The sequence below is a fragment of the Plectropomus leopardus genome, chromosome 2 (assembly GCF_008729295.1).
Source record: "Plectropomus leopardus isolate mb chromosome 2, YSFRI_Pleo_2.0, whole genome shotgun sequence".
Classification (NCBI taxonomy): domain Eukaryota; kingdom Metazoa; phylum Chordata; class Actinopteri; order Perciformes; family Serranidae; genus Plectropomus; species Plectropomus leopardus.
The window spans coordinates 17,572,999-17,600,794 of record NC_056464.1 but is presented as its reverse complement, the minus strand read 5'-3'; the positions used below and the strand labels follow the sequence as shown (position 1 = coordinate 17,600,794).

General features: G+C 41.4%; 1 protein-coding gene across 1 annotated transcript in view; it reads left to right on the top strand.

The window, feature by feature from the left end:
* LOC121949585 (cadherin-4-like) overlaps positions 1-27,796 on the top strand; it is a 243,234-nt gene that overhangs the window by 7,597 nt on the left and 207,841 nt on the right.

Genomic DNA, 27,796 nt, shown 5'->3' with positions numbered 1-27,796 from the left:
TCCCATGCGGAGCCCACCGAGAGACGGGCGTGATTCATCTCGACCTCCTTGCTTGTCAACGTGAGAAGCTGTCAGCGAAGAAGCCCGACGTCTGAGATTCCTTCTGCATTTTCAAAGGCGTTGTGCACAGCCTCTGTTTGCACTCTGCTGGGTGAGATTATGCAGTAGAACTACATTTCCTGACAGGAGGTGAGCTAATTGTGCCCTGAATTCTGACCTTCAAATGGAGCTATCCACGATATCATCAGACTTCAGATTGAATCCGCGAAAGCTGGCGGCTGTGGGTTAAATTATGGTGTTATTATAAGGGAAATAGAAGAAACTAGGCACTTCTGATGGTGTTAGCCAAAAAGAGAGTCCTTGGCAAAGGCTTAACAGATAAGAAAGAGACTGTGTTGGGGGAGGAACTAGAGACTTACCACTGTATTTCTGGAGTTGAGACGAGGGCAAATTTATAAAAAAAACATTCATGGACAACGTTTAAATTGGTCTTTGGTGTTTAAGTGTCTCTAAATTACAGTTTAACCCTCTGACGGGTGCCTTTCTTTACATATAGTAGTAAAGAAAGAATCAAAAAACAGTCTTTTAAAGGCATGAACATCATGTCTACCTTTGACGACCTTGCATTTCGTGAATACTATTTGCATTTTTTATCGAAAACCTTTTTTTTAATTGGCTGCCCTCCCTCACGATCAATGAGTATTAGCACTTTGCATTTCGGTGCCCTTTAACGATCCGTGGCCTTGATTGAGACTCTGTTGGCTTTTTTGTTGCAAATGCAGAAATGAACAATTTCCCCACTAGGAGACCTCCGCTTCACCTTTCAGCTGTAAGTGTAACCCGCAATCTAACAGTTCGTTACAAAGGTTCCCTCCCTCCTCTCAACCCGCGGGATTTACATGCATCTGAATACAAATCAGGTCTTCAGTATTGAAGTGGTGTTTCTTCAGCTCAAATTAGTCACTTGTTATCCTGTTATCCTGCTTGTTTGTATTGTCGTGACAATGCACACTTCAGTGTCATTTAGGTGGATTATTGGATAGTTAATTATTATGACAATTAATAGAAAATAAGATAGGGCTTCATCTACAGTAACCCCACAAAAGAAAGTGAAAACAGGAGAGTAAGTGCTCAGTGCGACCCTCGCCTGTTGGAAAATAATGTGGGAAAGCTCAGTTTGAACCAATTTTCCATTTCCGTTATCATCAGTCTGAAATTGTGGCTTTTCAAAGCTGTGATTGGCTTCCAGTCATGCCAAGCTTTCCTTCTCCTCGAAATAAAATATATCGGGAAATAAAAAGGCAGGAACTGACATACTGTACAGACTGCATTTCTTTTTCTGACGTTTATCCATACCTATGTGACACTTCTGGGCATGTTATTATCACTCTTGAGTGGATCTCTATCAACTCAGGGTGTTGCAAAGGATCCACATCCTCAGTGTCTATAACTGAGGACAGGAGGAGATGGAGAGAGAAAAAAAGATCACTAGTGTTGGCGAAGTTATTTAAAAACTATAAGCAATCAATCACTCACCACACATCACTCTTGAAGGGGCTGTGTCCACCAAAGCATTTTCTTCTTGAGGCTAGCAGATTTTTTAAATTCTTAGCAATGGCAGCGCCGTGTGCTTACACTACGCTAAAAAAAAAAGCCAGGCGAGGTGCTGAGCGTCTATTCTGCACTAAGTGCTTCATGTTGGCCAAGTTTTTCTGAGAGTTGAGAGTTGAACAAAGTTCAACTTTAGATTAAAAGTTGCAGCCGCTCGTCACTGTAACTTTTCAATGAGCTGTTCAATCACAGTGGAGGAGGGGCAGGACACATACCACAAAGACCAACATTCAGAGAAGAGGAGAAACATGTTAATATATTGTATATATATCTATAATAATATACGTTTCCTCTAATAAACCCACACATACTGTTGGGTCCGTCTCTCCCTACTTTGCTTCAGCCTTCCCTTCAGCCAGAGCAAGTGCTCTACCTTGTACTGACATTTTAACTTCTTCAGATATTCAGCTTCATAGGAACCAGAGATTTTACCAATTAATCGACAATCGGTTCATCGGTCATTAAGAATTTGATCAAACGTGTAAAAATGTAATTGAATATATGAAGCGCTCTCAGCTAAGAGGTTTCTTCGGAGCGCCTGCTGTTTTCAGCTGGGAAAAAATGCTTTGGTGGACACGGTGGCCTAATTACATTACTTTACTAATTACTCAGCAGCAAAAGTAATGTGTTATATTACTTGTTAATTCAATTTTATACTCAGCCAATCTTCGTCAAATGTTCCTTTAAACAAGCTTCCACCCCCACTTGACTCATCTTTTATATATAAACGTGTAGAAATAAATAAAAGAGACATTGTGGTTTAACAAGCAGTCCTACAAATTTCAGGGATTTACTGACACTGTAAAGCTGCAGCGTTAACGCACCATCACCATCCATGGCAAACTCCTGACAAAACTGGGTGGTTCCTAAATTTGGGTTTAGCAAGCCAGCTAAGAAGACAACGTGTGAATAAGACAACTGTGGAGATACTTGAATTACAGGGTGGTGTATCTTGCCCTTTTTTAGAACCAACACCTCTGCCAAGCTACCAGGGTAGCCTGTCCATGAACGCACAGAGACCAAACTGATATTTACCCTCCATCAAACTCCTGTTAAGATAACAAACAAGCAGATCATCATGTGCAAATGGGACAGTCAGTATTTACTGAGAGATAATCTGTGAGAATCTGTGAGGATCTCAATGCCCTCTCTTTTAGTTTTTCTCCCCCACCCCCGTCTTCATTCCTCAGTCAGGGGCTCAAAGTGACATATAGCCTCTCACTTTATTGATGAATTACGGCCAAGTGGTTTGACCTTGTGTTGCCACTTGACCTCTCATGTTCTCCAGCACTCATATCCTCAGTCTGCAGCACTGCAGGAGATGAAAAACACGGCCCAATCAAAATGATTTAAGTTTGGCTTGACTCAACACATAGATCCTTCTAAGCTGCTGAATGCATCTCCAGAGGGCCACTCTGTATTGTACTGTACAGCCATTTCTGAAGCCACAGAGCTTTTGCTATTCTATCGCCTTAATTAAAAGACTACACTGTCGAGATGCCTTTGTTCTACAAACTCTTATATCAAAAAGGTCCCTTGCCAGAGAGCAGCTTGTGCTCGACTTTGTCCTTTGGATTAATTCAGCCTCGAATCTATATTTGATCAGGGCGCCTACGTGCTTTTGTTTTTACCACATTTTCTTGTTCATTTTTGTTTAATGCGTAAATATAAAAAATGTATTTATATGTGAACACAGTATGTTTTGTGCATTGTGTGTATTGATGTCTTTGCGTGTGTTTGTAGGCAGTGCTCCATCCAGAGAGTGATTATCTTAAATGGAGAAATTAAAGGATTACAAACCAGCCCAGTAATCCAGCTGTCAATCTCACAACTCATTAGTAAGCTAAGGAGTGGGAAGAGGAGGAGATAGGTGTACAGCACACTGAGAGAGAGAGAGAGATACCTGTTTAACGTGGTAAAGCTGTAAACTTGTCAATCAGTGAGGAGGGACGGGGGTCTGCACTTCATATTTATTATCTTTCATTAGAGGCACTGATTTCACCTCAGCATCTGAGATGATGTCACATATTAAGACAACCCGCAATGAAAATCCGGCTTATAACCTTGTTGACATGTCCATATGGTGTTTATATATGTTACACAGAATTCAAGTGTAAGCGTGGCGGTAGCTGATGATGGGCAGAGATCTCTTAAATACGTGTGTATGCTTTGTATAGTTCTGTGTCCCCTCTGTAAATTTTCCACGGCGTCCGTGAACGCAGCGCAGGCAGAGCTCTCAATGAGTTCTTTTTCCTCAGCAGCAGTTTGTAACTCATGGGATGGATAATTGATCTGTTGATCTGTTCACCAGATCAGACTGATGGATGAGAGGAGAAGCTGCTGCAAGTGAAAGAAAACTTTTTGACCCAGCAGACTGAATGGTTAAATTTCACTTTGCTCCGTTGAGTGCACTTCGTGCTCTGAGTGTTTGGTGCTATAAATTACCGAACAGTATATATATTGCAGTAGCGCTCCCAATTACTTGTCCAGCTCAAAAAATATGATATCTGTTGGTGGCAGCAGATGTTTTAATTGTGGCTGGCCAAGACAAGACATATCATTATCGAAAGAAGCAGCTCACGCCATGGCTGAGAATTTCTCCTTTGGAACTGCATGGTATCACTAACACTATGGAAAACAGGGATTCAGACAGCCAGGGATTATTAGATTACATATCTAAGGAACCAACCCTGTCAATTTGCAAAATTAGGAGAAGCCAGGTGAAGGTATGTGTTGCTATTTTGCAAGCTAAGTTTAAATTTCACCTAAACGTGTCAGAGCTGCTGATCAGGAACAGAGTTTAACTAACACTAGCACCACATTATTAGTTTTTGATAATGTTGTCAAAGCAAAGGCTCATGTTATCTATTACAGTTACGTTTCTAATGCGCTGGTGAGCAGGTAAGATGAAGCTGCAGGTGAGCGGCTGTTGGAGATAGAGGCGGGGACTATTTTGCTTATTCATCGATCTTTGCATACTAAATAAAGCAAGGGTGTAAAGTGACAGCCAAAGACTGAACAAATTATCAGCGCAGCTACTGTGACTTCATCTTTTAGTTGGTGGACTGCTGTTTTGAAGCCTCGAGTTTAGCATTTTTGTTTTCACCATCTTGTTTTTTGGAGCCAGAGGGGATCATATTTGATCGAGACGTAGGAGCTATAGAGGAGCGAGAGTTGAATCTGACTCATAGACTGCAGCAATGTCTCTCAGACAGTTTTTTAATCAAGCAGCTCCAACCTTGAATATGTGTAACTTTTAGCCCTAATATAATGTAAACAAATTATAAAAGACAAGTTATAAAGAAAGTTATAAAGTTATAAAAGAAAAAAAAAAACACCCTCTACAATTGCCACAAAAGCAGCTATGGAGGCCAAAACAGTTTTTGGTACCAGGTTGTAAAAATGTTTATTTCTGCTGTAAAGTTGGGCATTTTAACATGGGGGCCTCTGGGGCCTGGCGGATTTGGAGCCAGGCTCATGTGGCCATCAAAGGAACTGCAGTTTTTGGCACTTCTTCATTGGCTTCATTTGCTGCTTGGTTACATTTAAGCCATTTTAAGACATGAATGGATTTTTTTTCATGAAAAAAAATCTTAATTTGTAATTGTGATGAACAGAGATGAGTTTTTAGGGCTTTAATCAATGCCAGGAGAGAAACTTCAAAGAAATACTTTCACTGAGATTTAACTGTAAAATTCAATTTTCCACAGACTGTTGAAATATATAAAAAATATATGACATGTATTAAACTGCACATTTTGGTGTTAATATTCTGAATGAAAGCAACAGGAGGCTTTGATATTTCTCATAATTTCTGTTCAAAATCAGATTACTTGCACTCTTGATTGCAACTCAGTTCTGTGCTCACAGACTGACTGTTAGATAAAGAAACGTCACGCTGCTCAACTACTTGGGTTGAGTACATTACACTGCATTAGGATGTCCACTGGAGTGTGACTCTTTTACAGCAGAATCAATTTTTAAGGATTCAAATTGTTATTGTACCTCTTACTAGTAAAAACTCACATACAAAGTGCCACCAGATTATGTGTGGTGCATGTTTCACTGTTCCTGCTATTCACTGTTATAAATAGCAAATGAATGAGTGCACCTACAATTACATATACAGCATATAAACTGTGTGTCTGCATGCTGCAGATTAGCCTTGGCGTCGAAAGATATACAGCATCCCTGCCATTTTTCACCTGGCTCTGACGCACATAAAAGAAAACAGTTTGGGAAACGATGGCACCATAAAAGAAAATAGAAACACAAATCCTGACTCTATCATGGAAAAAAGGACGGAAATTGCATCTCCTATGGCGGTGACGCTTTTTGGATTTGATTGTATCAATTTGCTGTCTATTTTGATCTAAAAAGCAGGCTATGTGCAGGCTTATTTGCTCATGCACAGTGACTTGTGAATGCCCACTGCTGGGAACTATTTCTTATGCAGCTCATCTCATCCTGTTTGATTTGAATTTCTTTCTTTTTTCTTTTTTTTTTAAACAATTTATTATACTTTGCCCATTTAGGTGTCTCTGTTTGAGGTTCAATCTATTTTCCACCATGAAACTTTCCTATTAGGATTTACAGGAAGCAGTTTCTTTTAATCTTGTTGCCATGTTATAGAAATGGTTTCATTGTGTATTTTTGCAATGAGTGTGTTACTGCTTGTGCAATGTCTGGCTTGCTCTGTTGAAAAAAAATGATTGTTACCACAGCAGAGGGAACTCAGTCACACTTTCTACAGACTGTCTGTTTGAAAGAGCTCATTCTGGCTTGGATTCAGATGGCTGATTTGGAAATCACAATACGGGACCATGCTCCATCCTGTTGTGATGCAGATTTGTCTGTGGGAGGCCGACAAATCTGCAAATATGCTTTGCTGACCAGAATAAACAGAAGATGTTCTGCTGTAGAATTGTAATGCAACTTAATCCATTCTGTTTCCTGTTCCCTCTCATCTCCAGCACTAATGTCAGTGAAGAATTAATTTTTTTTTTCATGTTTTTATTGCTTACTTTGCTTTCTTACCATGCACACATTCTCTCAGCTGTCTCTCTGCATATCTGTTTCTCTCTCTGGAAACCTGCAGGAACTCATCATGCTACCTCTGACTCCCTTATGAATCCATTTCCTCAAAAACTAAGACACCAAACGCAGCACGACTTACTTGTCTGATTTATATTTAGAGCTGTACTCACCCAAGAGCAGGTCACATACACAACTTTTATCCCACTCACATGCGCGCACACACACACACACACACACACACACTGACACACGCCTTAACACTTACCGTGGAGGTTAATTCATAGTAGCAGAGGCCCCTGTAGGTATCTGCACAAATGTTAAATGTGCCATTATGCTATTAGCTTTGACCTCCAGATGGGTTGCATCTACAGTATAATAATCCACTTGCAGACCTGTATATTTCCGATCTCTGCTGGAGAACGTGCACACAGTTGAACTGCCAGAGAAAAAAAAGAAAAAGAACATTCATTTGATTCATCTGATTGTGCCTCTTGTAATGCTTTCTCACCTCCTGACGTATTTGTGCACGAATTTGACAGAGGCATACTGTAAATACCCATGAGAAGATTATAGCCACCGGCCAGCAGCAGTCAGAAATCCATATTAAACATCATTACCATGCCAAAGATGTCCCAGTTGCACTCACAAACGCGTCTTTTGTTGTCTCTGCATAACAAGATGGAGGTTTTTTTTAAAAAAAAAAAAAAAAAATTTTTAAATATGCTTAAGCTTGACGTTTGGCATTCCACTCTTTTATTTAGTAAGAAGCTGGTAATTCATAGAAGTACAGAGGAAAATCTAGGGTTGAGAACCGACTTTTTTGATTGAAATATGGGAGCAAATCAATAGAGCCCTCCTTTTTGCCGGCAACGTGCAACACAGACACATGCTGGTAGCATCGATCACAGCTTCAGAAGAATCACAGTTTTCCTCCCCTGCTCCACTCTGTCTCTCTGTGTGCCTCCTCTCCCCTCTCCATCTCTTTCTCTTGTCTCTTTTCTCTCTGTTGCCTCGTATAGGTTTTCAGATAAAAATAATAGCTCTGAGAACCAACAGAGAAGAGAAGCATAGAGGAGGAGGAGGAGGAGGAGGGGTGGTGGTGGTGTTGGTGACAGTGTTTGCGCTCTGCACCACAACCCAGCAGTAAGACAATAAGAGGCAGTCTGACTTACTGTGGCCTCTGGGAATAGAAGGCTTCTTATTGCCATAAACAGCAATTTAGCATGGGTAAAAGAAAAAAACGGATGTAGCCATATTACTGTGTCATGATGATTACAACCACCACAGGGCCTGGCAAAGTGAATGATGGCTGCTACATGCAGGCATCTATTTAAATGCAGCGTCAAATTTATAGCTGTGTAAACCAATCTAACATCAAGGCTAACCCAAATGATGACACGTCAGAGCTGCCGCAGATAAATGAGAGACACCAGTTCTGTAGTTTGGCGCTCTTTTATTGCTGATGCCTGTGTTTGTAAAAGCAGCGAGATTGTTATGCTGATGGAATTTGCATACAATAGCTCATGTCTGTTCTGATTTGCAGCCCACAGGTTACCGCCTGAACATGCTGCAGTCATTTCTAATCTAGCCGTCTGCATTCTAACCACAGGACATGGAAAGCTTTGAACAGCTCTCTAAAAGTATCATTATGAAGCTGAGAGTTAAACGTCCTTGTTGAATAAGCTCTGTTGCCCTGCAGGGCCGAAGGCCTACTGTGTATAACTCACCTGTCATGAATAAACATCCACTATCCGTGGATATCTGGTGGGTTTCCTGATTTCATCTGGTGATTCAGGGCTTGATTTGCATTTTTGTTATGCTCTTTCAGGATTATATTAAACTATTGAAATACCATGTGATGCCTTGACCACAGTGATGGTCCTGCTTTTTATTTTTAGCCAAAAGCTTTTCTTGCTTGGGTCAGGTTCAGGGCCCATAGAGCTCATTATTGTAGCGCTAGGGTGGATGTTGGCAAGAAAACAAGACCCTTTCCCACCTTCAGGCCCTGCAGCATGTAAGATGAAACATGAGGAGGAGTTGGAAGAAGGCATGAACATCAATGCAGTCATGTGTGTGATCAACATACCAAGCTGCATAATGTTATATAGTAAAGATTTACATTAAACTGTGGGACATTTATGAATGCATTGAACATGTATTTGGTATTGGAGAGTTTGGTGTGTGCAGGTCATTTCCATGACGACCTGTATTAGTGATGTGGAGTCACTGTAGAGGTGTTAAAGTGAACTCAAACGTGATCTGGTCAAATGTGTTGGTGTCGTCATTGTGATATAAAACAAGAGTGTTTAAGTAAAATGCGTAAAGAGAAAAAGCAGAGGGTTGTTTCATTGAATACTTAATAGCTGAATCAGCTGAAGAGACCAGACTGGCATCACATCATGAATTGCCAATCGCCCATTCTGGGGGAAAGAACTGCACCCTCACATAAGGAGAGAAACAGGAAAATGGCGGAAAGCTGTTGTGTAATGGATTGTGAAAAAATAAACAGATAAAGCCAGGCCCATGGCTTTAAAATAAAATAACCCGCACTGTGCTTCCCCAAAGTGTGGCCTATAGAGGAAGTACACTGGAGACTCTAGCCAAACCAACTTCTTCCAGTTTAGCACTCTGCTTACTTAAATCGGAATACAATGATTAAATGATGTAGCTCTTCGAGACTTTTCAAATATTTGTGGACTGAATATATCAAAACGTCTCTTTTGCAAGTCAACAGGAAAAAGTGTTTTTTTTTTGGAAGCAGGGCATCGCTTGACGGATGTACTTCGGCTGTGTGGCCACGAGATACCCAATGACCCAATGTCAAAATGATGCTTCTTCATTCCAACAGAGTTGTTTGCTTCGCACATATGCCAAAAAAAAGTGTCTAGCTTCCGGGTTTGCTACCGTCGTGTGTGGCCCACTAAATATGTACAGTAGTATTTCTCACGCTGGCCCCGCCTACAAGTTCCTGTTCCACTTATTTATTTTACAGAGGGATTTCTCAGCTCAGTGAAAGTTTTGCATATTTAAACCTCCATGGATCAAACATTCATATTGGAAAGAGTCATAATTGACCTTGTTTGCTGTTAGTAGTGTGAACAGTTTGATAGATTTGTCTTCTACAGTGCTGGTAACACAGGGATGTGCTTTTTGGCTGCAGGGGATTTTTTTCGCTGCAATACTTTGAGTGGCCACTGTAAAAAAAAAAAAAAAAAATGGCTGCAAGGTGAGCAGCTTTCCTTGGAGCTTGAATAGCCTATGTTTGCTGCCCTGGTGGCTTAGATTATTTTACTATCTTAGCCTTTAGTCACACACAGTTAATGCAGCCTCGCTAGACCATGATGGTTTGTGGTAACCTTTCTTTTAGAGAGATTTGTCCGTCAGTCAGAACGGCTTATCTGCTGAAGTTATCAGGCTTGATAGCAGACTTGTTAGCAATGACATAACATAACGTGGTTACTAAATTTCCCTGGCAAACGGGAATGTCTTGTCATAACTTAAGTCATATTTTTAAATGCAGAACTGGATATAATTATTCTGAAATTGTGAATAGTGTCACTTTTGTTTTTAAAAACAATGCAGTTGCTGATAGCCTCTGGCTTTCCTTTTTTACTGTTAATCTGAGGTAATTACAGTGTACATGCAGCCATTTCAGTGTTGATATTGTGCAGTTGTTCTGGTGGTTTGGTTATATGAGCATGGCTTTAGGACATTTGGTAGTGATGTGATGAAAACTGTCTCCTGCTTCTCCTGTTGAAAGCCTCTCAGCGCTGGTTTTGGGGATTGAGTTTTACATGTTTGATGAAGCCACTTTGTCGAACAACCTGAGTCTGTTGTGAGTAGTTAACAGATTTTACAGACATCCTGCCAAAAGTGTATCACACATACGTGAGGTTCAAGCTGCCTTTTTCACAGGAATCTAATTAAAAGAAGCTGCTTCAAGCTGAAAGGTTGAGCCAATTAAACTATTGTAAGAACTGCTTTTTAAAGCCCTGCTTTAGTATTTATACAGTAGCTGCAACATCAATGCAGTTTGGAGAAGGAGGCACACAACACACACAACAACACAGGTGCACACATGCCAAAAATCAGCCATTTTACTCCCAATTAATCCCAGTAAACAACTGAATACTTGCACTTCAATTGTAATTCTTAGCAGATATGTTTTATTCTAATTTAATCAAATCTTTGCATTCATTTCTCAGCTGTTAACGGAGGGGAAAATGCAAAAGAACCACTAACTTTGTTTTGTTAATAGGCATTAAAAGTGACTGGCAGTGTCAAAAAGTAAGCTACACCCTGCAAGTACTTGAAGATGCTGTTTTCACAGTATTCTCTTAATAATCAACACCCCTCCAGTTATTCACAAATTTAATATGCAGAAGCAACATCCACTTGTCACAACATTTTAAGTGAATGAACCACATCCAACAAAAATCGGTATGGTTACAGATACGCAGACAAATTCTTGCATTAGAGATTTAAAATATGTTAGTGAATTGGACAGAGTGACCATCTGCGCTGAATCTGCTCTCAGACACGCACGTGCATGCGCACGTGCCCACACACACACACACACACACACACACACAAACACATACTGACAGAGAAAGAGACCAGATCATTTTATTTGCTGGTGTAATTCTATCAAGCAAAGACATCATCAGTAATGGATCACACATGGATCACCAGCCTTAAGCCTCTCCTCTCCTCTCCTCTCCTCTCCTCTCCTCTCCTCTCCTCTCCTCTCCTCTCCTCTCCCTCTTTATTTTCTCTCCTCTTTATTTTCTCCCCGTCTTCCCCATGGAAGACTTTTTACATCCAATTTGCAGTCCTCTCTGTGCCTGCGTTGCCATCTATCTCAACTTCAGTGTATTCACCAGCCTGAAGCTTTGTGTGAACTTCTCTTCACACTCTGGAGATGGTATCTGTCGTTCCGGGAAGAAATGGCGCAAACAGGGGATAAGATGTTGACAGACACGCTTTACAACCTTCTATAGAACATATGGTATATAGTATACATTAAGTGTATGTACTTCTGCGTTTTTACATGTGGATATGTGTGTGTGTGTGTGCACACACAAGTGCTTGAGCTTCCCCCCACTTTCAATAATCTTACCACACACCACCACAAGTCAGAAGCAGGGCCCTTGCAGGCTGCATTCTAAATACTCTCAAGGCTGGAGGCAAAGCAACATGAATTTCAATGAATTATTAAACAGGATTATTTATTTACTTCCTCCGCACCCTGAACCACCTAACTGGCAAATCTACATAGCATTTTTTTTAACCTGTGGCACATTTGTATGCATAATTTACTCTCATGGCTGAATATTTTCTTTAGGATGTCGAATTTAGTCTATTTCCCGCACACCTTTGGGAATTAGCGGAGTGGACTTTGAATTGTGAAGTGCTGTAATTCTAATCGACTTTGATTGTACATTGCACTGCGCTTATCTTCATGAAGAGATTGATTTTGAAACATCAATTAGCATAATTTGTTTTGCAGCCATCATCTGCTGCCTCTGAATTTTGGTTTGTTTTAGATTAATGACACTGTGTGAATCAAGTGGTATTGTTCTGGTGGGCGAGGATGTGCCAAATGTGTGCGTGCGTATGTGTGTGTGTGTGCGTGTGTGTCAGACTATGTTGGCAGTGGGAGAAAGAGATGAATAAGCGAGCAGAGGACTGGAGCCCTGCCAGCCTGTGAGACTCCGGCGCACTGCAGATGAGCCAAACCTCCATCCATTCACATGGAGCTCGTCATGGTGGGGCGGCGACATGCTCCCACCGTCAGTGTGTCTGTCAGAATTTATGTGCTGCTACATGTTAATGCGTACTGTAATTCTTTGGCAGTTTCTATTAACAGATATTCTGCCATCTCGGAGGCATGATTAAATATCAATCTAAACCTCCAGAGCCAACAACCTTGGTTTTATTATGAAGTTTAAATGAGAAAGTCTTACCAATCTCATGGTAAACATCATTATGTATTTATAAAACCCTGCCTTGGATCATTAACGGCACAGCACACATCAAACATGGCACCTTAATAAATAGCTAACAGCCCACGTGTAACTGAAGCGCGGGTTTGTGACCTATGCAAATAGCACACAGATGAAATGTAAATCAAGGTAAATGAGATGACACCTCCATTCCTGCCGTCTGTGCCGACCTGTGCATGTTTCTTTACGTTACCATTCATCCAGTGTGATAAGGAGTGTGTGTGTGGTCAGAGACATCAGCAAGACTAACACTGCAGTGATGGAGGATGCAGCTGGAGGGCAGTTAGATTACAGCAGGATCCTCCTGATATTACTGCCAGGGGTGCAGCGTGTGCCTGATAACACTGATAGAAATATGAGTGTTCTGTATCAGGGCTGAATCAGTTAATGAATGGACCCCTTAGGGCTAATAAATGCACATGAATTGTGCCGTGTTACACAGCCTTTCTCTATAAATACTGCCAGTCAGGCTCAAACACCTTGTCTTTTACTGAGATTTATGATTATCGAGCAAGTCTTTGTCAGTTTTACTGTAAGAGTGATGTAGATATTGCTTCTGCACTTCCATAGACATGTTGCACATGTATGTTTTAAACACAGGAATAAAGGACAGCTCTGTGGCTCTGAGTCTTTGTAGCTAACTGTTAGGCATGTGATTTGAATATGTATTTATTGACATACTGCACAGCAAAGCAAAGGAATTTATTGATTCAAATGCACATGCTAAATTTTCTTGCAGTGAGGAATTTTCAAAGTTTTCCACCTGTCAAAAATCATGATCTAGAAGTCATAATCTAAATGCAAGATCAGGAGTCAATTTTGCTGTTAAAAAAAAAGAAAAAAAATGCTGAGATGAGAAGTCAAGCACAAATTGCTTTCTTTTGGATGTGAACCCAGAAACCAAATTTCAGAGGGAGCAGAAAGGCAAAAAGTCAAAGATGCCCTCCCACACAAAAGAAAAAGCAAACGTGTGCAGCTGCAGCTGTACGGCAGCACATGGCTGCCAACATGACAAATAAAATCTGCTCCTTTTTGCATTATAATGAGAAGTTCATAACCAACGTTCTCTGGTTTTAATGAGATTTTTTTTATTAGATACTTTCACAGTATACTGATACATTTTTATTTCCCATTATTATGACAAACCAACAGATAATATTGAGAAACTTCTCTCATTAAAATGACACACCAGCATCTCGTTGTAACAAAAACACTGTATTAGAATGATGGTGTCACAAGAAACATTGACATGGTCCAGTTAAGCCTAATATGAAGACATTGTAGTTATTGGAAATCAATGTTTTCATTATGTCTACCACAACACTGTGGGAATAAAATACTGTTTAAGAGGATACTGATTAAGCCATAATTTGAAGGATTTTAAAGAATACTTAACCACACCAAGTGATCCTTTGTATGTCAGTTACTCACCATGTTATGTTGAGTTCTGAAAGAAATTTTTCCACGTCTCCATGGTGAGCGAAGAATCTAGAAACTGAGAAAAGTTTTGATGAGTTAAACTCGTAGGAATCAAAAATTCATCAGAAACATCCATTTACAAACTCTCTCACAACTTGTTCAGTATAATCCAAGTCTCATTTATCCAGTTGTAAGCTCAGTGCTTCCCAAATACAAGCATTTTCACCAAAACCTTACTATTCAAACACTTCCACATCTACACCACCTCGTATGGACAAGCAGTGCGCCTGTACTGGTCACGCAAAATTGTTTTAAATATTACAGTTATGGTGAAAATGCATGTGTTTGGGAAGTACTGACCATTCGGCTGGAAAAATCCGACTTGGATTAAACTGCACGAGTTGTATGAGAAATTTTGAACGGATACTACCCCCATGACTTCAATTCATCAAGAATTTTGTCTATTTTGGGTTGTTTGTTTACTGTGGAGGCATGACAGAAAAACTTTTCTAAAAAGTTTTCTCAACAAATTTAATATTAACATGGGATTAGATATTAAAGTGATCGTTTTTTGGGTGAAGTGCTTCTTTAACAGTTGAAAGCCTTTAAAAAGGTCTGTTGTTAACATTTATTCAGAGCTGAACTCCATAATGGCAGAGCCTTGCCGTGCTTCACACCAAGTGCACTTATCTGAATTATTTAAAGCAGTCATTGTCAAATTTCTCTGATGTCCACACAATGTCCTTTCATTGGGCTTTGACTCAATCTTGTTCTTGCTAAAATGTGAACCTTATGAAAGATTCTTGTTATTGCTCCCTAATATCATTTAATTTAAAAGAAAAGCCGTTTTCATGTCATTGCAAGACAAACCTTTTTTGTGTATTAACTGCTGTAATAACAGGAACACCATATGCCATCATTATAGAAACCAAGCAGATGATTTTCTTTCATGATGCCGGAAATACACCGCTGTAGCAGTTTGACCAAAGCTCCTTGAACTTTCCACTGTGTTGAAGAGAAGGGAATCCGATTTATCTGATTCATCTGAGTTTCTGGTGCAAAGCAGACCTCTGGCCTCTACTTCTCTCTAACCAGCCTGGCCAACAGGGTTCATGCCATCATCTCCTTCACATGTACAGTATGAGGTAGAGTGAAACCACTGAAAGTAGTTTGATGTGTGAGCTTGGTGCTATATCTGGCGGTGCTGAGCGCCAGGTCTGGGGTCCGGCAGGGGTCTCCCAGGGGGGCTTCACCTCCGAGCTACCCACTCCTGAATGTCTCTTTGAAGTGCTGGGGGAAGGTTAAGTGCTGACAGGGGTGTATAATGGCTTCCTCAGGTTGTGTTATGTTGGGGGGAAAGAGCTATGCTGCGTTGTCGTATGAAGTCTCGTAAAATGCTGCTGAATCAACTGAGGCGAGCGGAGTGCTGCAGTGCTCGGGTTACACGGCCGACATAATCAACAGAGAAAAGGTATTATTCAGGCCGGCAAATATATGCTGATGTGCTCTGACATAATAGAGGATGTGCGAGGGGAGTTGCATTTAATATCTCACAGGAGCCCTCCCTTTCATCACATGACCGTGCACTGCACCATCCACAGCAGGGTCTTAAACAGAGGAGGGCTGCACCGACGACACGCTGTCGAGTAGAAACAGGGCTGAGCTGGGCTAACATAGGCAGACAACAGTGCTGGGCCTGCTGCTTCCTGTATGTCCGCCTCAGTTCCACGCTGTCTTTTTTCTGTATCCATTTGCCTTTCTCTATCTCTTCTACATCATCATTTTTCTTCCTGCCCTGCTCTTTGACATTTATCCCCCTCCTCATTATTCACCCCTTTCTGTGAACGCTCTTTGGTGTGGTCTCTTGTCTAGCTTGTGTTGGACCTTTCTGTAATGCCTCTGCCTATTTTATTTGTTTTACTGAATCAAGGCCACAACAGTGAGCTCTGACAGGCCTCTCCATCATGCTCGGCCTAGTGATTGATCTCAGATGGGCTTCGGGAGACTAAGGACTTAGAAAACAAACAAACAGTGTGCTGAAAGATGTGTGTGAAACGGCTCGCACACAGACAACAATGTACTTTTCCCAGAAATAGTTGACATCAAGGTAAAAGCTTAATGGTGAAAGTTAAATTAATTGAATTTCTGTCTTGCGTGCTGTTTGGTTAAGATAAAGCATATTCCAGCACGTTTCTCTGCTTTAGATGTAAGCACTCACAGTAAAAGCCCTTTTATTCACACTTATTTAGATTAGTCTCCATCAGCCCATTAGCATGGATGCTGTGGCCCCTTGGCAAGAGTTCTACTTCTGACATCCAACTCAATCATTTATGCTGGCCGGTGCCAGTGTCCATGTCCAGCACAGAAAGATGGCACATGGGCAGGGGGCGGCAGCCTGCTCCTCAGATGGCCTCACTACATTTGTATAAATCAGCCATATAAATCACATATTGTGTGATGTAGGACAGCATTGTCTACGCAGTTTTTGCAACACTCTAAATCAGGACAGTATTGATTCATCAAGCTCTTTCAGAGCTGTTACAAAAGATGAAGCCACCTCGGCTACCTTGGGTTTGATTGCTACATGTGTGAAATGGGATCTAAACTGCACCACAGTCTGCCTCCATTTACACAGAGGGCTCTATTGATAACAAATGATAACAGTGAGATCTCAGAAGGAAGTCTGAGTGAAACGGTTGGCTCATTTGACAGATGACTGTGACGTGTTGGGCTGCAGTGACAAAGCATTCAGAGTGAGCACTCTTCTGAGATTACATACATACGGGACAGAAAGCGCGTGTATCGTGCGTGCAAGACGGCAGGCAGCAATGAGGAGGAATTGGGGGAGGTGAAGAGAGGAAGACATTGAAGTGGAGGGGTGGGCAACTATAGAGATAGGAACTAATAAGAGTTTATTGATACCATTGCCATGATTGATTTTGCCTAGTGGTCTGATTTTCGATCAGTTTTCTGTTTGGATAAAAGTAGTAGGCCTACAGAGGCTTTGAGCATCAGTGCAACTGTTTTATCGCCAAAGAAAGCAGCTCTATTGTCATCTTTCTTTATGAAATGAAGTCAGGCTTCGGACACTTTTTTTCTTGTCTGTGTCCATTTGTATTATTCTGAGTGGGGATGCACGATATTGGATGATTTTTTGCTGATATCCGATACGCGTATATATTACAACTCATTTGGCCGTTCAATGATACCTTTATCAATATAGCCACTGTTTTCCAAACCTAATTTTAGTGATTGTCAATCTCTGCTGTAGTGGAATTAACATCATATTATGCGTACTCTTATTGTGATGGTCCACCAGCAGATGACGACATCAAAAACAATGTTTTTCAATGTGTATAATATTCATTGATTGTGCACAATAAGAAAAATACATCAATTTAATGTTGATGTTTTTTACATGTTCACTTTGTCAATCAAATTAAAAATATCGGTTTGTGATCCGGTTCCGCTTTTTTCAAAACCTGACAGTTAATGTTTGAGCTTATGGATACCGCTGTCGAGTCCTGTGGATCCTATAATGCAACGTCACATCTCGAGTCGAGTCACGTCATTTAAATCCAGTCACTGGTCTGCATAATGTACATCCATTGTACATCAAATTAAATTAAACCTCAATGCAGTTGCTTTGTCTGTCTTTGGGGTAAAAAAAAAAAAAGCAAAAACCAAAAACCTACTTTAGCTTCGTCAGCTGTTGCTGCTCAGCCGGCACAGTCTTCATCATCATCCACTCACAGCAGCAGTGGAAAGCACATCCAAACTGTGTAGCAAGTCCCGTCAGTAAAAAATAGTAATCCAGTGTTGAAATCTGAGTTGAATCAGCAGGGTAAGAGCCAGTTAGCTGAATAAAAAAGTTTACATAAGGTTTAATTGTGATGGTCAATGTCGGCTCAGTAAAATTTAAAGATTAGGCAACGGTAAAGAAAATGTCATCATGATGTGTTCAGAGGAAAAAGAAAATTTCATTTTTGGCGAGAAACTTGAATAATAAGACTGTTTGGGTGAGAAATTTGTTTTCCCAGCTAAATAACATGGTTAGTAGAAATGGAATTACAACCTGTTTAACGTCCTATCATCATCAGCTCTAATCGCCTCATAATACATAATTAAAACTTATGATGCCAAAATAAAATTCAATTATTTATTTCCTAAGCAAAAATGACTGAGAGTGACAGTAAAACCAGTATTGTTGAAAACCTATTGTCGCCTCATCTTTCCACCAAATAATAGAAAAGTATTTACAGTTGTATTGATAAGGACTTGATAAGGAAGATCATTAATGAGTCTCAATAACAGTATCAGTATCAATGGAAATTATCATTACCATCCCCATCCCTGTTTGTGATATCAGCACAAATCAGCATCCTGGCGGATTCTGACTGAATTTTAAAGCCAATATCTGCTGATACCAATGATGAGCCGTTATTGCTGTGCATCCCTAAATCTGTGTCTCCTCTCTTAATTCTGAGGTTTTTTTGCCACCCTGTGAACGCAGTACATGCAGAGCTCTTCTACTCCCTCTGTGCCCAGAATTTGCTCTAAAAGTGCAGTAAAATTAATTATCGGTCAGTGTATATATATTCCAACAGCACTCCTAATAAACGGTCCAGCTCCAACAATAACAAAATCAATATGTGGTGTCAATGTAACTGCAGGCAGCCACAAAAATATGAATTTGTGGGAAACCCTAATGTAGACACGAGCTTGACATCACTGTTTTGCAGTGCAGAACTGTCAGACAAACATGGCGGCATCCAGTTAATAAGCCTTGAGGCATAAAACGCATTAACACTAACAGTCCTAAAAACACTGTTAGTGTTAATCAGAAACTACGCTCCCCTTTTGCTCTCCCTCTGGATTTTGCTCCACCCCCCTTTCTCTTCATATCTCATACCCTTCACCTCACTTTGGTCTATTTTCTATTGTTCACTGATGACCTTTGACCCTTTGTCCCACTGGCCTCTTTACTGCATAAACATATTCCATTAATAGTAAGTTACTTCATTCAGATAACTGTCAGGCAGCCCATTAAGGTCAATTGTGTTGAACTTGAATTATACTTCTGCCAAAATTTTTCATAATTACATTCAAATAGGCCATGTGGGGGCTTTTATCGCTATACGATATGAATTCCCTCTGGTTTCTCATTATCATTGCTCGCTGAAATGCCACCAAATGTGACATTTGGACCATCCGAAGCTCTGTTTCATTCCTGTAAAAACGGTTTGGATTTTATATGATTACACTATAGTCGTCCTCCTTGTACTTACGAGGCCCACTACCTCTTCGGGAAGCAATAAATCAGGGCTACGCAGGAAGTTGAATGCCAGTTCTTTTCAGGGTGAAAGCCATCGGTAACTGAAACACCAAGTCATTACTCTTTAATTGAATTGGAGTTGTGCTGTTTTTCCTAGTTATTTCCTGGAACAACACAATCACTTCTCATCAACGTAGAGACTCAGCGAGAGTTAGTGAGGGAGTAAGTGGGGGGGTGAGGGGCGATGGATGAGTGAGTGAGGTCATGAAATTCCCGTGTGGCTTGTCCATCCCGGAGCTCAGGACATTAATGAACAAGCAGAATTCGCCCGTCACTCTGGAATTGGAGCACACACATAACAATAGCCCTTTCCCTGATGAGGAGAGCGGTGCAGGAGGGCTTCAATTTGCTTCTCCTCTCCCACAGAGCTTGGCATTCACTAGAGCGTTCCTTATTCAGAGAAAGCATCCGCGGCAAAATAAAACTAGTGCCATCTGCTCCATCTCCCCTTGCTTCCCGCCACAAAGCAGATGATTATCAACTGGAGCCTGCTCAGCTTCACTGGAGCACTGGAGCATCTCAGTCAGCAACCAAAATATCAACTGTCTGAATTTGGGAACTTTTGACAAGTTGCAGGCTTCCTGTTTTGCACTAAGATTCTCTGTAATGCACTTGTTCTCTGTACACATGATCCATTGACATTTTACGCAGAATAACACATTCTGAAATACCATGCATAATTACATTTTATGTAACACTCTGAATGCAGGCTTCTGTATTCTCCACTGTTAGCAGAAATACGATGGTGATAATGGGCTGCATTGCGTCAAGTAACAGTGTGTGCTTTGAAGGCTGATATTTTGCTGTTTTCCTGCTCTGTTAGCGCTGACAGACAGTAATGACCAAAGGATAGGCAGAAACAATTGAGGACACTTGAAATGGACCCACAGGGGTCTATTCATACCCCTCTGTGCCTGCCTTTATGGAAAATGTGTATCTCAGCAGGCCAATGTGTCACATGTAGTGTACAGCCAAGAGAGGTGCATGCTGTCTCACCACTAGCTGTGGTCCCGCGTGTAACCTCTGATTACCAATATGCCTGATGAGAAATTTTCAAGATTGGGCAAGTGTTAAAGATAAATCTGGTGTTATTTTGAGAATGTCCTCCAAAATAAGATCATAATAAAATAGGTTGCTTTTACAAGCAGAAATTATGACCGATATTTATGCTTTTTTAGAAGGTGGCGAAATCTAACGGCAGATGTAATAATTACAAGAGCCACGTGGGGAAAAGAGCAGAAAGGCTGCTTACACCTGAGCCACACTGCCTGCGTGAGCAGCATGTGTGCACTGGGGAACCTGTTGTTTTGTATTTTGACGCCCGTGTTGACAGGTTAGAGCAGCCACACTGCCGGGATCTCTCTGTTTTTTTCTGTGTGACGCTTGCAGTTTTCAGCAAAAGTTGCCTATGAAAATTGTCTTTCGGTAGCTTTATCCACATTATACCACCTTTTACTACAGTTTCAATTTATTTATCTGTCCCGTTTCTGTTTCAAAATAAAAGCCCTCTTACAACGTTTCTGTTGACAGAATGCCTTCAGTTGTTGAAACAAGGCTTTTTATTCTTAAATATTTGGAGGATTGTGTTGTTGGCAATGTAGTAGCTTGCAGAGCTTCATATATATATATATATATATATATATTATATATATATGTATGTACTTTTTTATTGTGGAAATACAGTCGTTACAGCAGCAGGCCTGCAGCAGCTCTGCTATAGTGACACTGTTGGTGTGAACACTTCAAGTGTGTGCGCAATTTAGGAAACACTCGCTATTTGGTCATATGGGTTGGTTATTTTTTATTTTTATTTTTTAATTATCAATCAATGCAATTAAAATACCAGACCAAACAATAAATGGATCTGACTAACAAATATTGTCAGTGTACCCAAAGCCTAAAATACTGCAGCTTGTTCTGGTGCCAAACAGTTCCACTGTTGTCCAAAAATTATTAAATCTCACCACTGAGCTGCACCGTTGTACTGGATGACACGTATTATCATAAACGCGGGCACATTCACCATCCCGCTGCTGTAAATATGTAAAATTGTGTTACTCATTATAAATGAGTGTATAGGGGTGTATAATGTAGTCATTGTGTGGCGCACATTCATTTCTGTCTCTCTGGCTCTTTCCTTTGGATAATAACAGCTAGACCACAAAGAATCTGGTAGATTCCTCAGTGCGAACATCAAATGCAGCATCATCGGCTGTGGCATTCAAAATGAAAGCTTTCTCTTCTACGCAGATTGGTGGCATTCTCTTTGCTTGTCACCCTCACACTGTTCAAGACAAGTGTATGTCCTGCCTGTCATTGTACATACAATGTCCACCCTATCACAAAATGGATTTTGAATAAAAAAGCCCCCCCCCCCCCCTCCGCCCTAATCCGATTTGCAGCCTATTTGTATGCCTTATAAAAGCTTTAAAGTCTGCTGCTTGGCTTGGCTAGTCTTTTTTTTTTTTTTTAACATCACAGATCTGGGAGACAGAGATGACATGAGGACAGGGAGAGAAAGTGGAGCAGAGAGATAGACGAACAGGGATGAAGACATGGAGGGACAGAATGTAACGCAGCGAGGCAGCCTCGCCGAGCGAGAGAGACAAACCGGCATGCAGACAGGAGGACACACAGCCACTGCGTACAGTACAGTCTCTCCGCTGCTGCTGTTTTTCTCCCAGACTGAGCTTAAGCTGAATAGCTTAAGCAATAATTTATCTAGCACTCATATGAAAACTGGAACACATGCCAACAGACAACACAGTAAACACACAAGCGGACACAAACACAGGAAAACAGAGAGGGGAAAGATTACACACAAATCATATGAGGGGATTTTGCAGTGAATCAATTATCAGTGCTTCCATCCGTGTCAGGCAGGATCATGCTGCGAGGTGAGCTGAAAGGGTGGGAGGTTGCAGGGATTAGAGCCCACAGCGACGAGCGGGAGGAATAAGATGGTCACAAAGGAAGGAGGATGACCGAGCCCTCAAAGGGAGAGTTTTTAGACAGGTCCAGCTTTGAGGAAAGAAAGCCGTGGACCGTAAATAACGTGCAGGCTTATTTTGTAGGGGCTGCTCCAACAAACCGCGACACCTTAAAGCCTGTTTACGTCCTGTTATGCTGCACCGCGGCGCCTCCCTTGATAACACCAGGTGAAAGAGCCCAGGCTGAGCCCTGCAAGTTTCCAGCTGTCACTGTTTGTCTTATTAGTGGAACAAGAGTGGGGATTGAAAGAAGAGTCATCTTTGCTCCGAGCCATGAGGAGGCACTGCACTGGAGCTATCTGTTGCCAATCCCCCTCCTTAACACTTAATGTGTGTGTAAGTGTGTGTGTGTGTGTGTGTGTGTGTGTGTGTGTGTGCGTGCGTGCGTGTGAGTGTGCGGGTGATTGCACATGTGTGCAGACACAGTGGGAACACATCGCTATTTGCATGAGGTTCACATTCATTAACAGTTCATACTAGAGAGCATAATTAAAAGCTTGCTGTGTTTGTAATTACCCTGTAGCACCTGTTCCCCCACCGCATGTCTCCTCTGCCCACAATGCAACACTCACTATCAGATCCTCTCATAGGTGATGTGGAGGCCCCAGGGGCACAATTTATTCTTTTAAGTTAGATGAGATTCATAAAGTTTAGATTCGACTCATTAAATCAGAAGAGTCATTAAGAGGGATCAGAGCAAGAATGAACGGGAATGTTGGGGCAAACCCAAAAGCAATAGAAATACAAATAGCAAAAGACACAAATATTTAAATGTGGCTTTTCTAATATTTATCTCATTGTGCGACAAAGCAGGCAGCCTATTGGAGACATAGTTCAACCCGCAGTGTGATTAACCATTACACAGTGATGGTGCAAACATGTCACACACATGTGCAAGTTGAATTCTTTGAGAAAAAGAAAAACAGGACCGTCAGCAGAGCTTCGCATCTCTGATGATGTGTTCGTCAGGGCAGTGTGTATGTATGTGTGGGTGTGGGTGTGTGGGTGTGTTGTTTAAAGAAATATGTGTCAGGGTGTGAGAAAGCTTTTCACTCAAGGGCCCCTGTGATGCACAGTGACATCTTAATTTGACATTTTTTTTTTGGAGAAGTGCAGCACTGACGGGAGGGGATGGCCCTAAAGATTCAGTCTGGGACTTTGGTGGACTAGTTTGTTAAGTTAGGAGCCCCCCAAGGAAAGGAAAGAGAGAAAAGAGAGTGAGTAGAGTTAAGGGCATGGAGATGAGCTGAGAGATTATGTTTCATTAGCTTAGGCGTTACTCATCAGGGTTGCTGTTTCTCTCAGCTTTAAACCTTTTGTCCCTCTCTGTTCTCATCAGACACTTGACTGCTGTAGTGCGAGGGAGAGGAAGGTTAGGGAGAGTTAGAGTTTTCAAGGCAAAACGAGTGGATGAAGGTGAGATCAGTGAATCAGCACAGTCTTTAAAGAGGTATTCCAGCGAATTCGTGTTGCACTTTTATTAAGTCAAGAGACTAAAAAGACACGGCTTTAAAATAATGGTCAAAACCTATGCAGCAAAGGCAGGGATGTCCTCACTGTTAGTCCCTCGTATAGGTTAATATAAAAACAAACTCCACCAGATCCTACATTTCCCATTATGCAGCCTAAAAGCATCTTTCATTAGCCCCTCTCTGCCTACCAAACACCTACATCTTTGAACTCCACACCTCAAGTTTGTTATGCTGGCTGTAAATTACATTATTTTTATAGGGCTGAGCGATATGGAGAATAGCAAATATTTTTGACCAGATAACTTGATATCAATATTGGGACAAATTGTTGGATTGACTATTGATGTTTTCTTAAAAATATTTATAAAATTGATAAGTTATTTGATAGTAAGTAATCATGACTAATTAGGATTTAATAACTAAGTGGGTAAAGACAACTGAAAGAGTCCTGCAAGTTCAGAAAATTACATCACTTTACTACAATGAGTATCCAGAATCTAAGACGATATCTAGTCTCATATCATGATATCAATAAAATTTTTATATACTGCCCAATTCTAATTTGTAGACTTCATTTCTTTTTGGACTTTGGGGTGTGGATAAAAGAAAGTAATTGTTAGTTGCAGTTTTACTTCAAAATATTCAGCTTATTGTCATAGAAGAATAAAAATAAACCTGAAAATATTCATGTTTATCACGCTGATTTTTTACTTTTTTTCTCAAAAAAGCACTCAAATGTATTAATTGATGATCAAATTAGCAATTATTAAGTAAGCAATTAATTTAATAGTTGACAACTCGATTAATCCTTGCAGCTCTACCTTGAAGTGCTCCCTCCGATCCACTCCTCATAATGACTGAGCTGAATGTGATGTGTAAAGCTGGTGGACGGCCCCTTTAAGACACAGCAGGTTTGGTGGTAAAAAGAGAGTAAAGGAAGGAGGAGGGAAGGATGGGAATAAAGGTGGTAATTAGAAAGAAGGCAAACGAATGGGAGGATCACAGGGAAACTGGTCATTTGAATAGCTGTATTGACCGCATTACTTTTCAGTTTAAAACCAATTGTCTCCTGTCACTGACTGACAGTAAGTTCCTCTAGAAACCTATAAGGTCAAAGGTGGATGAGTAATGACTTGCCGGCACAATTAACAAATGGATAATGGCTCCCACCTCCCACCTTCCTCCTGATCTGATGGCTTTGCAAAGCAAAGCCCGGTAATGACACTAGTTTCATTCAGGCCACAGTGGGAATTTCTTTCAGCTGTCTGGCATGATAATGACCATTTGGCCAATTTTCTCTCTTTTATCGGGCCTAAGCTCCCCTTTTTGTCTGAGACTCACAATGTCTCCTCAAGGTAAAAATGTCTCCTTATAGGCTATGATTTAAGGCCATGGACGCACTAAGCTGACTACATTTTAAAACACATCTTTTCCACTGTCATCCACACGAAGCTGGTGTTTTTCACACCCCAAAGCACCACTTTAACGGAGTGAATGAATCTGAAAATGTCATGTTGTTGTTGTTGTTGTTGTTATGAAGGAAAAAAAACTGCTTTTCCCACCTGATGACGTGTGCCTTCACAGCTACGGTTCGGTGCTGCTTGGGAGAAATGTTGGGAGCAAACTTCTCCGACACATCCGACTCTATGTGATCGCTCATCTTGAATAATGGAATCACTCAGTACAGGTTGTTGTTGGCTATACTGAAACACAATATAAGAACACGGAGAGCAGGGGGTTACGTGAAGGAGGTTTAGCCTGCTGTGATTAAGAAGACTCACTGAGCTGTCTGTCATACATATTCCTAACAAAATGTGAATTAACAAATGGACATTATATTGTTTCCTTTTTTTTCACTGAAGACATCTTAACCTGCTTTGTGTGTTAACAAGCAGGCTAAGATGCATGCTGCGTGCGTGAAAAACAGCTCGCCCTGGCTCTATTTTTGCAAAGAGTTGCGCACATCCAACTATTTTTAGAGCATCAAGCTGTTTCTTAGGCTCAATCTGGGATTGACAGACTCCCTGAATGATGTTGTTGTGGTTTGTCGTATAGCTCGACAATTTTTTGCGCTCCATTTGCCAGAGTTCACTGCCTAGCTATATGTCAGGGAGAGGTGTCACATATTTCCACTTCATAGTTGTAATGCACAGATTATCTGTTTGCTACAACAGAGAGAGAATAAAAATAGAGTAATTAATTTTTCATTCGCTTTTGTGTGTCAGCGTGAACAGAGATTTTCTAAAGTGACCTGAAAATGTTGCTGTGGACCCGAGCAGTTCTCACATGCAAACAGTGTTTACCTGTAACACTGACGACGCGCACACAAACAGCACCTGATGAGGCATTTTGTATTTCAGGTCAGTGTTTTAACTACCTTAGTATTTCTTGTTTGTCTCACTGTGAAAAAAAAAACGAGATAAACCAGGGACAAAACACCGCCGGGGGCGTGGCGTGCGAACAAGGTCGGCAATTAAATGTGTCTGAACACACTAAATGCACTCCCTCCATATTAGCACGTAGCTCTGGGAGACAGCCGCTCTCATTGTTTAAGCTTGCCGCAGCCCTGCTGGAGAGGGGGGGTTGGTGTTCGGGGTGAGGAGTATCAAGTTTATACAGGGGATGAATAGAGAATTTGATAAAAGCAACAAGTGTGACCCCACTTTATACCAGGGCGCGTTTATCTTTGAGACTGAAGGAAGAAGGTGCGGAGAGGTGCCCCCGGGAGGCCACGACAGACAGAGAGAGAGACATGGCAAATAGGCGGGGAGGGGGATGAAGCAGAATCCCCACACAAAGCACACCATTATTTTAGCGGCCCCCCTCTCCTGTGGGAGACTTGGCTGAATGCGCCTCTCCAGGAGCACAACTCAGTCAAGGCAACAGTGCTTAGCTATTCATTTATCTGAATAACAAGTGGAATGAGGCAGAGAACGAAGCAAAATGAGTGCAGGTGGGGAAACGGTGTCTGTACACAGACTCAGATTAATACTCTGACAAGGAAAAATGTAACAGATGACACTCCTGAGCATGTGCTACTGCCGGGCCATCAGTCTTAACCAGTAGTGTTGATCTCACTCAGACCAGTTGTGGGGTTTTAAAGAGGCGTAGAGCTGTAATCCTGTTGGGGCTCCCTGGGATTTGATGTAAAAGCTTTCCTCTGCACTCATCCTCATCCACTGTAGATCCTGTTGAAGTTGCAAATTGTTTTAGCCTCTTGGCTCGGCGAGCGTCTCCCTGCCCTTCCTCACTTCCTACATAGAGCTGGCACAGCAGGAGATGCCCTACTTCTTGCTGTCTGTGCCTCTCCTTTACACTGTGTTTTGGTGCGGTGCATCTGTGTTTTTGACTTTTACCATGCACCTACTTGTGCTAATATGAGACACATTAAAGACACATAGCATGCATTGTACTCCCTTGTGGTCGCATCTCAGTGAAGGCATTTCTTTGAAAATCTGGCACAAAGAATCCTGAGAGCGGCACTGATTCGCAGGTCAATGTGTAGTTAAAAACCCAGGTGAAGACTGCTGAGTTATTCTCTTCTAGTGCGCTCACATCAAAGGCAGATTTTTATCAGTTACCGTCCCATCACCTCTGGCCATGTGTTTAAGCAATGCCACAGACAGTACAGGCTTCTGTCAGCTGCTTGAGAACTCCATAATATCTGCTGCTGCAGCTGCATCACTCAGCCCGGCTGCAGCCGCTGCCAGGGGGCTGTACACTTGCCTATTGCAGCCCCCTGCTCCCTCCCCACGGCCTGGACGCCTGTTAGTACACTGGCAGGGAACAAGCGCTTTAGCCCACCTAAGAACAGGTGATCCTTCACAGATGGAAGAGGCTGCACCCAAGGGAGTTCACGCTCTATCGTTTGCATCTTTGGCTCATAAATCTTTTATAAAGGATGTCAGTTTTGCTTACACAGAGGGG